We start from the raw sequence: 17,089 nt of genomic DNA, 5'->3' as shown, positions 1-17,089 counted from the left end.
TAAGAATATGCCTGTCCTGTGTGGTTTCCCTACTCATAGTCAGTTCCGAAATACAAATACAGCTGATCCAGCAAAACCTTAAGAGCTGCTTCCCTGCTCCCTTCTCTCATGCAGAGTTAGGATTACTTCAACTAGTTTAAGTATTTTTAGTACACATAGAATATTTCATATTTAGTCATCTAATTCTGACTATAATCTAAAGATACCACCAGTGGATTCAACCTCAGTGCCAGTTTGCCTGTATCATAAACTAAAAGTCACAACACAAGGAACTGGCGCATGAAGCTTTCCACGCTTTCCAACTCTCCTGCTCCTATGCAGCCTCAAGGAATTTATAGGACAACCAGGAAAAAAGCCAACAAAATTGTGACTAAGGCATTTGGAGCAGCAAAGGAGGAATGGTTATTTTACACTTCAACAAACCTTATAATCTTCAGTTTCTTACAGATAAGCCCACCTTGGCTGGACAAGCACCCCTCCCTTAGAACCACCAAAGCATTATATATGTCCCTACACTTGGCTACTTGCAATATGACCACGAGGGTAGTCCAAGCTTATCCCACCCGTTTATCAGTATTAATTTTGTCATGCCAAAATGGGATAGAAATTTTCTTGGGGCAAGAAGCTTGCCTATGCTTGTACTGATAAGGATTTAGCTTAGTTTTAGGCTTTAACAAAATGAGGAAAATACAGTGACAACACTAAAATACACATTGAAAACATAAATTCCATCAGCTTACAAGGACTGAAGAGTGTGTCATAATTTTTTTTTCCCCTATGGTAGCAGATAGACAATAACAAGAAAAAGACATATTTGGAAAGATTCAGTTAGTATTTCAGAATAATTAAGATTAATGGAAAGCTTCCAAAGTAGCTCACTAATGTATCGTGCACAGCCTGTTGAGCTTGACACAGCCAGTTTTTTCTCATGGCCTTGACTGCAATGACTACTTAATGTATCTGGTGTGTGCTGTCCCCCGGGAGCACAAAACAGACTTTATAAACTGTTAGGACAAACACTGACGCGCATCTAACTTTGTTTATCGCTGAAGCCAGGCCAAACAGTGCTAATTGGAGTTCTTCTGCTAAACAATGTTTATGCGCTAATTAGTCCGCTTCCTAAACTGAATGTTCCAAGAAAAACTAGGAAAATATTGGCAAGATGCCACGGAGTTGCAATCTCATCAAGCTGGTTACTTCACAGACAAACAGAGACAGGTAACAAATAGTAAATTCAAAAGGACGGACCCATAGGTGGCTGACCAACACAAAGAAAGACTCCACTATCTGACAAGTAAAGCAGTTCTTTGGGTTTAGTTCGGATGGAACCAAAACGTTCAACTCTTGACACAGGAGAAAAATCCACTTGTATGCAACGAGACAGAATGGCAATGGAGAGAGCAGCTCCAAGAAAAAGGCATGCTGTATTTTGATTGCAAATGGACTATTCTACTATTATTTACAGTTTGGACTACTAACAAAAATCTAAAGAGGATATGTCAGTCACATGATTTAGAAAGCCAAATCATTCAGATCTTTGAAGCCAGCAAATTGAACCACCCAAGAGACAAACAAAATCTGGTTGTGTTTTACAGACCATTTTGCGAGTCCATTTTGCAGGGGAGTGGGGAAAAGATGCTAAAAAAAGGACTGAAACTCCAATAACAGCAAATGTTCATGTCCGTCAGGGAGCTCCTGGGCAAGGAGAAGACCAAAGCATGGAGTGAAGAAGAGACAAGGGAGACAAGGCTAAAGATCACGGCAAGGAGGGAGGGGGAGAATGGTCTCCAGGGGAACATCCCTCTCTCCTTTCCAGGATAGCTTTGGTTATAAGACAGTGAACTTTGGAAAATACAGGTTTTTGTCCACCCTGCACAGGATCAAGTAATTTTTTATTATGTATAATATAATAATTGAAAAAGAGAGTAGAAACATTGAGATATGATAGTTTATAGTGCTTTTTTTCCCCCCCTTTAAAATAGGTCAGTTTTCTTGCATAAAAAACATGGAATGTGTTTTCATGCACCAGTCTCAATTCCAAGGAAGTTCTTCAGAGCACAGGCAGCCAGTGCAAGGCCAAGTATAAAAGGATCCGGATCTCTAGACTCTACTGCATTATCAGTATCACTGGTAATCAGAAATGCCTTTTGCTGAGTTTAATGAAAGGAGGAAAAACTCTTGACCTGGAATTTCAAGCTAACTTTGCAATTTTTGTCTTCTGACCCCATAGTCTCTGACCTGCGTTTCATTTCACTCTGATGCTGAAGGACTTCCTCGCGCAGTTACAGCCGAGTGCCAGACATCCAGTCTGATTTGGGCCGGATCTTCAGAAGCCTTATCTCCAGCCAGAAACTTCCTCTGCAACTACAAAGGAGACCTGGGCCATGGCTGACTCCCTGCTGTACCTCCAAAAGGGACCAAAAGGAGCCAAATCCATGAGCACATCTAACCTGTCCCAGATGCCTCAGGAGCCCCATGGCTTCCTCCACCTGCAGGGTGGCCTCTGGCTCACACACCTGGGCCTCAAAGGGGCCATCTGTGACCCATGACCATGACTATGAAACACATACCAAAGTCTCAAGAGGGTCCCTTCTCCTTCCTACGCACAACTTCAAAAGCTTTCCCCCTCCATAGCCAGGTACTGTGTGAACTTCTGATAAGAGCAGCTGGCTCTGAACTGTCCCTCTCCTAAGGAGGGAGATGTGGGGAAGAGGAAGGGGAAGAGGCAGGTGTCCCTTGGGGAGTAGTGAAGGGTAAGCGTCCAATGGAACAGGAGACAAAGCACCCCACAGCCAGATAAAATCCCCTTCAGGATATGAAAAACCACAAGGAGGCAAAGGATAAGCACAGACAACAGGAACGAGACAGAAATAAGGTCCATCAACCAACACCTGATCACTCCTAGGATGCATCTGGGAGCTGTGCTTGGTTTCCCTATTTAAACTTCCACGTAGTTGTATGCCTAACTTGGCTGAAGAGCTTCACTCAGCAGTTGGACATGGCCGCAAAATATCCTTCCTGCTGTGAATCTTTTTATGATGCTCTAGAAAAATGGGTGGTTTCTCCTTCCCACAGCTTGATCTTTCCTAAACCACAGGATGTTCATATGATCTTCCCTAAATCACACATTCCCACTTCTGGAGCTGCCTTCTATTTTAATTCAGTGGTTTCTCAGTTATCAAAAACCAAGGGCACAGTATTCCTCAGAGGTTATAATCATAAGAAAACAATCACTCCCAACAGCTCAGTACAGTCAAAGGAAAGCAAACACCTCATCAGTTATTAAAATTGTTTCTTCAAAACCTTTAACTGAAAAGACCCATAATTTAACTTATTTATTAACTGGTTTTTATATCAACCCACATTTTCTGTTTAATTCAATTCTTAATCTCCGGTCTCATTAAAGGAATAAATTGCCTTTCCAACGATGGGGAAACCCACGTAGAACCCAAGGCTACTTGGTTAATTCGCAAACACATCACGTTGCTGGGAGAGGAAAACACAGTGTCTGCAGCTTTGTTTATGCTCGTGGATGCCAAAGGATGTACTCAAAAGGTGCATGCAATCAGCAACCTGCAGAGCGTAATAAAGAATAAAGGCACATGGTATATATTACAAATGGAATCAGCTTCAGAAGACTTCTTAAAACATGAGAACCCTGAAAAAAAAAAACACCTCATGCCCTCAATATAACTGAATTTGTCACCCAGGTTTTCAGAATGCTCCCGTGACAGAAAATTAAGATTTATTCTGCCAGTTCTTTATAAAGCAGGAATATTGGTTTGCCTGTATGTGAGTTTGGAAAAATATTTTAAAATTCAATACTTTAAAATACTTTAAAATTGCTGTCAAGGATCCAATATTCCTAGAGAACTAGTAGTTGTGCACAAATCACAACGTCAGCTATAAAACAGGGTGGGGACTACTTCAGGGTACCATACACTTAAAAAGTGAACAGTAAATTCTATACTAGAATAATTTGGGAAAGAAAATGAGAAGTAAGAAAGATTTAGCAATAAAAATACAGCACCTTTTAAACACTCAGGGTGCAATTTTCAGAATTCCACTGAATTCCACAGCAATACTTTGGAAAAGCCACACTGCTAGCAGAGAATAACAGCAATTAAAAAGACCAGTAAAGCTGTCAGCAGCTTCCTTCTTATTCAGGCCACTGTGATTTCTGTCTTTAAGAACACATCTGCACTGATGAGCAGAAAAAAAAAAAAAAAAGGGGGAAGTTGGGAATGACTGTACATGCTAAATAACCCCAAGCTCTGGAAGTGAGGCAGCAGAGATCTCGTCTTACTCCACCTCACGGCAAACACTCCCTTTCCCCGGAGTCTGTGACCGGTACAGGTGAAGAGCCTGCTGCAGATTTTGGGTGTGACATCTCTTTGTGATACCCACAGGGCCAATGGCAGGTATGGAAAAACAATCCCAGTGAAGTGTCCCTCAACTTTGAACTTAGCCTCGGGCATGTTAAGTGAGCGTTTTGAACTTTAAAAAGAAAGTGAACAGAATACAGACTGCTTTAACTCTCTCTCCTCCCTGGTTTGTCTACAGAGATGTTAATGGCTATGCTAATCCTGTTGGGACACTTGTATTCCAGGATTAATGCTTCTTACCCTCTTCAGCTCCTATTCTGTACACAGCAAAAAGAGAAAGAGGGGGAACCTACAGCCTGGAATACAAGTGTCCTCCTGAGGAGTTACTTTGGGACAGCCACCACAGGATCAAAGAACTTCCTTGGAGGATAAAGCCTTTATCTCCACATTTGTTCTTTTCCTGTTAGCTTGAAAAATAAAAGCCAGTGCCAGCAGTTCTCCTGACTGCTACTTTGGGAACCGCTGGACAGCTCAGGGACTAGTACATCTATCAGGAAAATTTTCTTTAAGATAACACAGCTTTTTATGATTAAGTCATAAAGTTTCTGGGCCAAATTCACCCAGTGTAGACCCAGTAAATCCAAAACATCTGGGTGCATAAAACAAAGACTTGAAATTAGCCTTCTGAGTCCGAGAAATACTGACGTGTATCTTCTCATGCTTATGGATCCAAACACTTCAGATAAATTTCTGTAACAACTACAACTCATTTTACAAAGTCAGATTGTGGGAACAACTTCATTTTTTCCCCACTAAATTAAAAAAAAAAATCAGAAAAAAACAAAACACCAAAAAACCAAACCAAACCAAACAAACAAATAAACAAGTAAAAAAAAAAAACAACCCACCAAGAGCAAAAACTTATTTCTTACTTGTAGTGGGAAACAGCTACTGTTTCTTTCTGTTTAAAGAGAGGTCTGATTCTACCAGAAGCTGACAAGATATAGATTATTTCTCACCGTTGCTGCTCTAATGCTGTAGATGTCATATCCATCAGATTCCTGCCGCAACATCTGTCAAGAACTAAGACATTTCCTAACACAGAACAGGATTTGCTTAGCTGGGCCTTAAGCTAATAGAAGTACTGAATTGTAAACAGGCAGTGCTTTAGGACAAACCATGTCAGAAGAGCAGAATTTAAACAATGACATGTAAGAAAAAATGAAAAACCAATCACTTGCAATTAGACTCAAAACGTGTTTAGCCCCCATTGCCCCCCACCAATAGCTACAATAAACTCGAGGCATAAAAATGCCTCCACAGCAATTGTAAAACGTGACATTTAATGGAGGGGAAGCCTCATTTGGTGCAGTGGGTACAAACAAAGTAAGCCAGGAAAATGTTCCTCAACCTAAATAACAGGTTACTTCCTCAACTGCCAATGGAATTTATAAGTGCCTAAGCATTAGCTATTTCCATAGGACACTTTCTCATGGTTTCAAGCTACCTGTGATTTCAAAGGAGCTGAGAGACTTATTTATGTAGCTCTAGTCACAGGTTTACATGGAAACTCTTATGTTGGTATTCTTAGGCTGATGTCTAAGAATTCTGTTCTTTAGAACAGTTAATGTGCTTTGGCTAAACTAATACTTTCTTCAATCATTCAGCCTGAGTTCTAACTTTTTTATTTCTGCTGGCCACAAGCAGCAGTAGCAAACAGATGGGATCCAATTTTCCTTCTTTTTTTTTTTTTAAATTAAGTACAGCAAATGCTGAACAAACAAGCAGAAAAATAACAGGGCCTTAAATAAAAAATATTACATTTAATACTCCGATTTGAAAGCAAACTAGTAAAAAGTATTCACAAATTGACAATGCTCCTTCCACTCACATTACTTACTGAGTAGATTAGATTAGAAAAATCAATGCTTACTTTAATATTATTATGTTATGACAATATCCAGAAATGCTTCCTCTGTTGGCAAAAATAATGAGATTCCAAAGGACAAATAAATGAAATACAGCTCAATATCTACAGAAGAAATATTGCCATGAAGAAAAGAAAAATCGCATTCTGAGAAGATGGACCCGCAGGTATATCTGCAAACAGCCCCAAATGTCCACATCAGCAGAAAAATGCATCTCAGAAGTCAGCCTGACAGATTAATAGCCATCATCTCAACCATGAAGCATGACATTTATTCCTACCAGGTTTTTAAATAGCTGAATATCTCAAGTATGCAAAATTCTGCAAAAGTTACAGTAGCAGTAAATAAAAAGTAATGAAGTAAACAAGAAATGCGATGCTTTACAAGGTATCACGTAAAGTGATTTCCATTCTGTGGTTTATTTTTGATGCAAGGGTTTAGCTGTCATTTAAAAGTGCTAAAATTAAAACTGTAATTTTGTTCTTCTCCAAGTATATGCATCCTATAGACCAGGACGGAATCCATGTAACTAATAACGTTCTTTTCCTCATATATACTTTTTCTTATTTCTTTTTCCTCCATCCAGTCCAAGTCCAAGTCTGTGCTCTGTTTCTGCACAGGGGTAGCTGTATTTTCCTTTCCTGACAAATACACTGGTTCCATTAACACTTGCAGAGCAAGTACAACAGTCTTCTGTGTACCTTTATAACACTCATTGTCCATAAGCACTTGTGGAATTAAACAGTGAACTTTACCCTCAGGGCTGTATCCGACTGGAAGGCAGCAACTGGATACAGAATGTTTCTGCAAACAGGTCAATCAGGAAGGTTAAGAGAGCAGACAAAAAAAGCCCCAGATAGCACAGAATACCCCTGCAACCCTGCTGCCAACTTGCAGGAAACCCACAGTATATTTTAAAGGATGTCGTTATTTAAATCTCTCGATGTTCGCCCGTCAAAACAGGCAACCCCGTTTCTATGGCAACGAAAGCAACGCCGCTACCCACTTGTGCCATCACGAGTCCCTTTCGTGTCTCCCTTTGTTGTAACTTGAATTCCCTGGGTATTGCAGGGAGGGGGAAGGAGAAGCGGGGTGGCATCATGGCTTTTGTTACTGAAAAAACCAACTTATCCATTTCAGAAAAGGATCTGAACAGTCAAAAGACACCGATAATGGGAATTCAAACCACAAGGACTTTGCTTTAATGGGCAGAAGGGAGAAGCAAGGAAGAAGTCATAAATAGTAGAAATTAGGAGGATAAGGAAAAAACCTCACCAAAAGAGTTTCAGAAAAAAAACCAGAAAGATTTTATATATATCACAGCAACTGTCAGTTCAAAGCAAGAAATATCAGGAAAGGGAAACCTGTGAAGGAAGTGCAGAGGTGGGAAAGAGGCAAGAGGCAGTCAAGATACACAATTGAAAAAAAATTCTGGGAGTGGGTAAAAGGAATCAGAGAAAAATAAAACTTAGGAAAATACCTGAAAGTCTTGCTGTTTGGAACAAGATACTAAAAAACAAAACCAAATAAATAACAATAAACAAACAAACACAAATCCTAACAGAGATCAGTCTTTGGCTTCCTGAATTGTGTTTTGCCAAGTTATGAGACCATTGACATATTTTTGTCTGGTTTGACCAGGAAATTAGGTCTATGTCATATCCAAGGCTACCTGAGCCAATGCCATCACCACGTGAACTACTCAGTGTCCAGACTGGCACTGACCCCAGTAAAGGTTTTATCCTTGCTGATGGGGCATAATATTTCTTCACTGCAGCGGGTTCTATGGTGTTTAATACACCAGCAGTTCAGCTACAGCCCTCCTAATATTCAGCAGAAGTCAGACAACCAGCAGACATACAAATTTATCAGAAGCTTCATTAGTTCTGCAGCTTTGAGGAGGAGTTTGTTTTAGCTCTGGGAGGAAAGGATGCTGATGTGAAAAAGCTTTGTTATAAGAACAAAATTATAATTCAATGCATATTGAATTATTTTCAATATGCATATTTTCAATTTATGATGTATTTTCACTCTTTGAGAATAACTATTTTGACTCAGTACATCTCTTGTCACTAGTCAATTTACAAAACCTCAGACAGTAAATGCCTACTGGAAAAGGGGCAGAATCGGAGAAGTCATATACAAAGCAAAGACTTGAAAAGGAAAATACAATACAATTGGAAACATCCAGGTGTTTGATTTCACCAGAAGTGACAAAAATTAGAGGTAGCTGACATGAACAGGAAGGGTGGGACACACTAAGATGGAGAAATACAGTGCCAGGGAAAAGACAAGAGAAGAAGAACAAAAAGAGAGGGAGGAAAAGCAGGCAAAAAACTTGAAAGCATGAAGTCAACAAAATGAAGAAAGGTCAAGCTGGGAGCAATGAGAAATTCAGCCATTGAATAGGCCAGTGTTCACAAAAGGAGCAAGTCAGAAGGAAAAGCATCATTAGTGGTGGAAAAGGGCAAGTTGTGGTTCAGAGAAAAACAATTGAGAAAGATTTGGAGGCGCAGGGGGGGAAACCCATACAGAGTTTGGTAAAGACTAACTCGAGTGAATGAACTGAAAGAGCAAACAGGAGACGCCGTCCAGAGAACAGCAAGATGGCTCCAAAAGGAAAAAAACCACAGCTTCCAGAGACACTGGAATCTAGCTGGTTTTGACCTTGGAAATGGAGAACTTGTTTGGCATATTTGAGAAGAGTCTCAGATAACTTGGGGCGTTCAAGTACAACTTGACCTCTTTTAACAGGACAAAATGACATTGTCCAATATTTTTTCAAACTTACAAGAAGACAAAGTGTAAAGACAGACTATGAAAGAAATGAGTTTTAAAATAAATAAAAGTATTTATGAACTGTGTATCTTCACCATTATTGTTAGCATTTCTAATGTTTCTAAAAGAATTCTGCCACTCCACTGCTTTTTGCTTTGCAAGCAAATGTATTGATACAGACCATAAACAGGAAAACAAATAGATTTTGAGTGTGTGGGGTAAAGGTGAGAACAACAACAATTATATAATGTGATTACATTTATACATACATGAAAATGCAGTCTCTGAATTACAGAACACATGGAAATTCAGCATTCTGTCTGAGAAATGAAAGAATATGTCCTTTCACCAGCCAACAGACATCTGATATGATGGTTCTGAAAGGACAATGCAATACCAACATCAGTCTTCACTACCTCATGTCCAGATTGCTACAGTCATCCAAAAAGCAGTTTGTCTCTCTCTCTCCAACAGGACACAGGAAAAGCAATATCTCTTATGAATCAGCTGACAAAGGAAAAAAAGAAGGTTCCTGGCAAACACACTACTCTCTAGATCAAGGTAACACATGCCTGAAACGTCTTCCATTTCTTTAATGTATTTATCTCCAGGCCTGGACTTTCTTACAGACCCAGACACGATGACCATAACAATACCATTACAACACAGGGCATAACAGTAATTAATCTCCTCCCATAAATTGCCCCAGTCTTCTGTCCTGCATTTGGGATTATAACAATTCTTCTTCTTATCACTGGAAACTGGTATCTTCTGGAACAAAAAAAATAAAGTAAGAAGTACCAGTTCACAGCAGCCCTTACATCACGAACAACATGTTGAGAAGTGAAACTGCTCCTAAACACCACTGAACCTCTTGTGTGTCACCGTACTCCTATTTCACAGAAACCTGATGAACTACCTAAACAGGCTTTGGAGGCACAGGCAAAACTGAGAAAACACATGTGTTACTCCACAGAACAAAATGTTTAGTTAGTTGCAAAAGAGGCCAGTTGTAAAATTCTAATCCAGCTGGTTCAGATATATCTTTTACACTACTTCAGGAGTATTTCTTGATATTAGTGTATTGAACACACATAATTAAGATAACCAAAAGGAAAAAAAGCAGATACTAAAATAACTAACTTGCTAAATATAAGGTGGAGTAGTTGAGGAGCTTCTTTAAAAAGAGCTGCAATAACAAGTTTGCAGCTAAGGTCTAATTAATATTTTTACTTTCTTTTTTGTCTGTGAACTTCAACATGGCACCAAATCGTGTTTAAATTACAACCTGCTGCCATTTAGGTGAGCTTTCATCCTGGTAAGCTGCACAGCAGACACAAAGCCCTTGTGAGGATTTCACTTCACTATGAATTAGTGTCTAACATTGAGAACGCCTTTCATCATCGGCTTGTATTGCCTTCAGGTGCCTATAAATTCCTCTCAGTCTTTATGTAGCACTTGTCTATCAGACCATGTCATCAATTTTACTGCAGGCAAGAGGCAGACACACCTCTTCCTGAGACACAGACAACACAACAATTACCACAGCCACTCTTGCATTATCGTTTCATATCAGCTCATTGCCAACTGCTAATCACCCACGACTCGCTATGGAAAACACATCACACTTTCCAGGCTCTCTTTACCTCACTGGCACTGACACCTGTAAGGTTAAAATGGTCTCATCATTGACTGTGCCAATCCTGCATAAAAAAATCCCAGACATTGCATGCCATCTGAATAGAAATGAATACTCATAAAAGTATAAAGGGACTTTCAAGTTTTTAACCAAGTCTGTGTTGCACTTGTGTGTAAAGTGTGTGTAAAGTAAGTTATTTTGTAAAAAAAGAGGTGAGGTGAAATTATGTCTTCTGCATGTTAAAAAAATAATACATGAGCACACCTATCCCTCCAGGGACAAGGCAACTCAAGAGATGGGAGGGTCACCAAGTTACTCTTACCTGTGATCAGGAGAAATCTAAAGCTGTAACCATCACCTTGTAGCTGTTTGGTTAAATGTGTCGGTGCTCAGCTACCATGAATGGTTGTTCACTCACACCATCCCTGAGGTCAACCAACTGTGAGATTCCTCACTTAGACACAACAATCAGAGAAGAAGAATCAACCAAAGCATTTTCTGCCTGAAGATTATCATCCTTCACACCTAAGGTCACATTTGAGGGTCTAATTCTGAACCCAGTTAAAATCTGCAGTTTGAAACAATGAAAAGCTCTTACAGTTACTGAGTCTCAGCAAAGTTCCTCCCCTTCCTCTGAAGCACGGTGATCGACCTCATCAGTCCCAACCCAACTGCAATCAAGCCCAAGTAAAACGAGTTCAGGTAAGGCACCTCCGTGGCTCAAGCTATGATCCTTGTTTCGGCACAGGAGAACCACCCACACATAATTCAGTTACTTCATCTCAGCGGGAGCTCCTAGCTCAGGGGTAGGAAAATCACTCGACCTGGTAACTCCATGGCTTGTGACTGCCAACCCATCCTCTCATGACATTGCTGTAGCCATGAGATGCAGCCACTTCGTGCAGCCAAGCACCCTTTTTTTTCCCCTGTATCACGTAGTATTTCAAGGAACTGAGTTCAGTGCAGCCCACTTCTCTCTCTCATTTCAGTAGGGACTGTGTCCCCTGCAGAGATGGAGCATCCTGCTGCCTTCCCACCTCCCAAAGAGCACGCCCCAGCAGCCATTCCTCTCCAGGTTCCCACTGCACGAGGGAGCAAATGCACACCATCAAATTATTCTTACGAAACAATTCAGTCTGCAAACTGCAAAATCTCACCTAAATGTGTATTTTGCTTGTCACTCCTTTTTATTCTGTTTTCATAGGAAGGAAGTAATGATAAACAAATTACTGCATGCGAGCTCTGGCAGGCAGTTTCAAAGCTATTGACAAAAACCAGTCTATTCACTGCAAGCGTCCTACTTTTACAGTCTCTCTGATCAGGATGCAGAGGACTAATTCAATAGTTCCCAATGGAAAAATACCTAGTGGGCGTGTTTGATTTCCGGAGACAATGGTTTGCCATGTGGAGCTTTTCTCTACCTCCATCCCTCCATTCCCCCACCTTTATTTTTCCTTTTCTTTTTTTTTTTTTAAGATCTGAAGAATTTGCTCTGAAACACCATTGTAATACTTCACTTCCACAAAACCTACTTAAAAAAAAAAAAAAAAGAATAAGAAGAGAAAGAAAAAAAGACGTGGGAGGGGAAGAAGCTTTTCAGTAAGGCTGGGACCTTACTATTTAACCAGGGCAGGCTGCTTCCCACCTACTAGTCCACATTATGGGGACTACACATGGTAGTGAATGTCAAAAAAATCCCCTGTAAATCAATTCAAAGAGAGTCGGGTCAAACACAGGACTCTGAATTTAAGTATTTCAAATTTCATTCTGGAGCAACAGGGTAAATACAGCAGACCATGCAATAAATGCTGCTGAGTTCACAGCAATCCATGTGCTAACAAGACCAACTCCCGGGCATTAGCAAGTCCATTTGCTCCCTGCTCTTCAAACTATGACAAGGCTTTTATACATAGGCCACCAGGCACATAAAAAGAACATGTGAAAACTCATGGCAAAGATCACATCTTCCAGTGTTTGGGTCTCACAATAGCACTGACCACAATTACAATTTCAGTACCATTCACAGGCCTCTGACAAAGCAAAATTTCCATGTTTTACGCTAAGCTATTCCAGTCACGGATTAGAATCTCATCAAAACAGCACCCCCATTGTCCTCTTTACCAGCATTGTTTGTTAGGAATGGAAGAACTATCCACTGCAGTTTATTTATCAATATTTCCCTTTGGCTCCCAGAGGCATGTGCTTGCTCTGCTTTGTAACTGAATTTAATTGATGTAGTAGCCTGAGATTTAAGACATATTCCAGCTCTGAGCCCAAATCAGAAGGCCTCTCTCATGTTTCTGAAAGCCATTCAGTTCTTTTGTTTGTTTTGAGTTTTGTTTGGATTTTTTTTCTCCTCCCTTCTTCCTCTTCTCCAGCACTTTGATGCTCTTCCAATCAAAGCCATACCCTGTCCCTTTCTTGGCTCTCCAGGACACATTCTCTGAAAGGTGTCAACATCTGAGTGTCAACCACCAGCCTTTATACTTTGTGTTTACAGTTTACCAGAACCAAGCTGTTAAATCCCTTCATATTCTAAGCATACAGAACAAAAATTTAGTACTTTAAACTTTAGTTCATTCTCCCAAATGTAAGGTGATACGGCACATTCAGAGGGGTGCTGGTTACGCAGGTACTTCCATAGCATTACCTGTGGGATATCGGACAATGTTATGAGGGTGAAAAGTTGTTCTGGCTGTATAGGATTCATGGGAACACACATGGGAACAGACCAGCATATGGGCCTGAAAAATGGCCTTTATTCAACTACATATGTAGAGATTCTACAAAGGGAAAATACTCCTTTTCTATTTAAGATTTCTAATGACCTGTGACACAGAAGAAAAAAGATGTCATGTGGCAAAATTATATTATCTATCAGCATTAGGTGTAATACAGAATAAGCTACCTGCCATTTTGAACTTTATCTTTCCCTCAGTTTGGAAACCTGTGGAGGCACTCCAATGTACTGCACCTCTATTGATCACTGGATTCATGGAGCACAGGACTGGTGGGCGCTCAGGATTGCTGCTTCCTTGATCTTAAAGAAGGTCACACATCATTTTCAGAAAAATAGCTTCACTTGATCTTGGTCTCTCTCTTCACATTAGCTAAACCTGACCTGGGGTTTCACTACCAGAAAAAAAAAAAAAGCCATTTTCTTCGTGCCACACTATTTTCAGAATGATTTTTACATCCACTTTGCTGAGAAGTCCAAAGTTCAGAGTTCTCTCAATCCCCTTTGTCTTTGTCCTCCAAACACACACATATACACACATCACTGGAGGACTTTTTCCACTTTTGCAGCTTTTCTTTGTTTCAACAACAATCTGGATGGAGAAACAACAAAACCTACTACTCCTTCCCCACTCCTCCCCCCTGAATGATCTGCTTTTAATCACGACTAACATTTAAAACAGACATTAGAAAGGAGAGGCTACCCCTTTATAATTACGGAGCTTGATAATTACCTGGTGACTTGTAACAGACCCATTCTCAATGCATCTTCCTTCCTCTCTCCCTTGATAATGTAATCTAATCTCTTGGCTATGCTTTCATCTGGCATCCAATGCTGCACGTTGTTTATCAAACAACAATCTTTTCTTAGGTAATGACAGAACAAAGGCAAGGAAGAGCAACTATGGTAATACTACAGCACTTACCACTTCAAAAGTAACTGAATCGGTATAATTTACATTGCCTGGGTGCTTTTTTCCTTCTTTTCAATACAATATTATCTCCTCTATGCAAGACCATGACTTACCTCCACCCTTTTATTGGACACTCTCTGTATTTACACATTACAGAAGCTATTGTGCAAAATGTCAACAGTGGAAGTCAGAATGAAAAACAAATACAGAAAGCTGAGATATTTCACATATATCTTCATATTTGAAGGCACAAGCATTTTCTATGACAAGAAAATCATGTGCCTTGTTACTGGACTATCACAAAGTCTTTGCAATAATGTGCATGACTATTTGTCTTTAAACACAGATTTTAGTCTCTCAATAGCTCATTCAGAAATTCTGACAAGACTCTAAACATAAGTTAAATTTCTCAAACTTCTGCTAACTCAATGTTGAAGACAGGTCAGGTTGCAGAAGTTTTTGCTTTGGATTTTCTGAGGCCAGTGATCCTGTTTCCTAAAGATGCCTGTACTCCGTATTCCCTGTGTGCCTTGACTTCAGTAGTTCCTCACATTCACAAATCAAAACATAATGATCTCTGCAACATCCCACCTGTGCTATAATTCTGATGTAATGAAGAACAAGAGCCCAAAACCCCTGATATTTTGACAGTTCACAACTAAAAGGACAACCAAGGGTACCACGGTAGTAAAACTAAACCTGCCATCAGCAATTAGCAGTTTGGTATCAAAATCAGAGTGAAACAGCTGGGTTCATCTGTATAAATGGTATCTGCAGAGCCAAGATAGCACTAATCACTGAATCCCAAGCCTGATCACTCTTATCAGGTGTCATTTGCCACGGAAAAATGCAAAACAATTATAAAATAGACCTGGGTGAAGGAAGAGATAGATGAGTATGAGGTATAGAGATACACAGTAATGTGATAGTCTGAGCTTTAAGATTTTTGTAGCAAAAGAAACTGAATAGATGCATTATTATAAAAGAAAGCCCTCAAGTACCACTCTCAGAGTCACATCATATAAATTCTTGTTTTTATGACTCATTACCAAAGCATAATGGCTTTATGGTGCATGACACTGGCCCAAACTATTACTGTTATTAAGACAATGACAATACACTTCCCCTGCTTACTTTCCATGTGATTTGAACAGGTTGAGGGAGAAGTTCCATCTTCCCTAAGCATAAGTTGAAACACGCAGCTCTGGTGATGTTCTCCAAAGACACAGCATAACCACCTACTCAAACAGGTATGAACCAATGAAGGACTGAGGTTAATAAGTCAAAAACCACAGAAAACTGTGGTTGTGTGGCTATGAGGATGCTGCCAAGCTGTGATGCTCTTACAGTCTCTGATTGAAAACACTGTCCTGGAACAGGCAAACCTGGTCAAGGCCAGACCTACAGGTAGGTGAAATGGGTAACAGCATTGCAAATCAAATGTGAGATTGGGATATTCTTCCATAATTCATCAGGTAAGACATCCATTCCCTTAAGCACTGAGTTACCTAATGACACTAACTTAACCAATAATATTTAGAAAAAAAAAAAAGAAAGAAAAAAGTTCACAATTTTTTCATGAGGACTCTTTGCTTACTTCATGATGCCAAAAGAAAACAAAGAGTTGTGAAAAAAGGAGTTATTATCCTTCGTCACAGTATGACTTCAGAGGCCTTTATAAGAATGGTCTTTCCAGGCATTCGCACAGTCATAAGGAAGCTCATGAGGACAGGTCAAAAAGACAGGTCAAAGCTCTGCTGACAGAACAGAACACTGTTCTGATTTTCTGGAGAGTGGAAAGACTTAAGCATCCAGTTACCCAACTGAATTAATACTTAAATAAATAACTCACAGAACACATTTTTCATTGATGGCAATTTTTTGCAAAACCCAAAGCACTGGAGATAGGAACGTGTAATAAAACATTTTGTAAGCGTTTTTTTGTGATCAACAAAGTCATGTCTCAAGCACGTAACGATCGAGCTACAGAACTGTGATTCTTTAACGATTCTGATTTCTTTAATGCCAGTGCTCAACCCCAGAGCTTTTCCTGCCTGGAGGCCACACTGCCTCTGGCGATCCTGTGAGCCAAACAGGGCTCTGAGCTCCCCTCATGTGCAAAGGAAGTTGTTAGGACACAGAACAGGTGTGGAGCATTGGCTCAACAGCCACACATGACTTCTCATTACAGACCTATCACTTATGGGACCACTTACACTCTCTTCTGCCACGAGGTTCAGCTGGAGGTGGAAGAAGCTGTGCCACATCCCATCAGTCCAGCAGCGTGCACACAAAACCTGTCTCCTTGCATTTGTTATATGAAGAGACCCTATACGTGCTGTCCTTCCCCATGCTTTCCTGCTCTGGCCTCTTCTGCTCAAAAGCAGAGGGAAAAAAGGAAAAAAAAAGGTCACTCTGAGAAGCTTTTAAATAAGCAGGATAGATCCCAACCAAAGGAAAAGTTTCATTAGCATGCTAACTATTTAATTTCCTCCCAATCATTCATGTAGCAGCAGTGAATAATTAGATGGATTAGGTTGTTTCTAATGGTATTTATTTTTAAGTGGTTACACTATGCAGTAATTTGGCCTTCACATCTTTGCACCTGAACCTTTCTGTAGCATCCTCTCACAGCAATTCCATTTATATCCCACCTTGCAAAATACTAAGAGGATGCCCAGGTTAATTCAAAACCAGTTAATTCAGGTACCAGTCACACAGTTTGATTAATCCAACTCTCAGACTAAATACATTTCTCCACATCACGTG

At 40.0% G+C, this 17,089-nt stretch overlaps 1 protein-coding gene across 1 annotated transcript in view; it reads right to left on the bottom strand.

Annotated features, from left to right (window-relative positions):
- Positions 1-16,564, bottom strand: part of LOC108504658 (spermatogenesis-associated protein 5-like) — a 94,854-nt gene extending 78,290 nt beyond the window's left edge. The window contains exon 1 of the mRNA XM_017829947.1: positions 16,537-16,564. The gene's annotated coding sequence lies outside the window, so the exon portion shown is untranslated. The remainder of the gene's footprint in view (positions 1-16,536) is intronic.
- Between the last annotated feature and the right edge of the window lie 525 nt (positions 16,565-17,089).

The sequence above is a fragment of the Lepidothrix coronata genome, unplaced genomic scaffold (genome assembly GCF_001604755.1).
Source record: "Lepidothrix coronata isolate B3197 unplaced genomic scaffold, Lepidothrix_coronata-1.0 Scaffold171, whole genome shotgun sequence".
NCBI classification, from domain to species: domain Eukaryota; kingdom Metazoa; phylum Chordata; class Aves; order Passeriformes; family Pipridae; genus Lepidothrix; species Lepidothrix coronata.
This window is presented reverse-complemented; position numbering and strand designations above follow the sequence as displayed.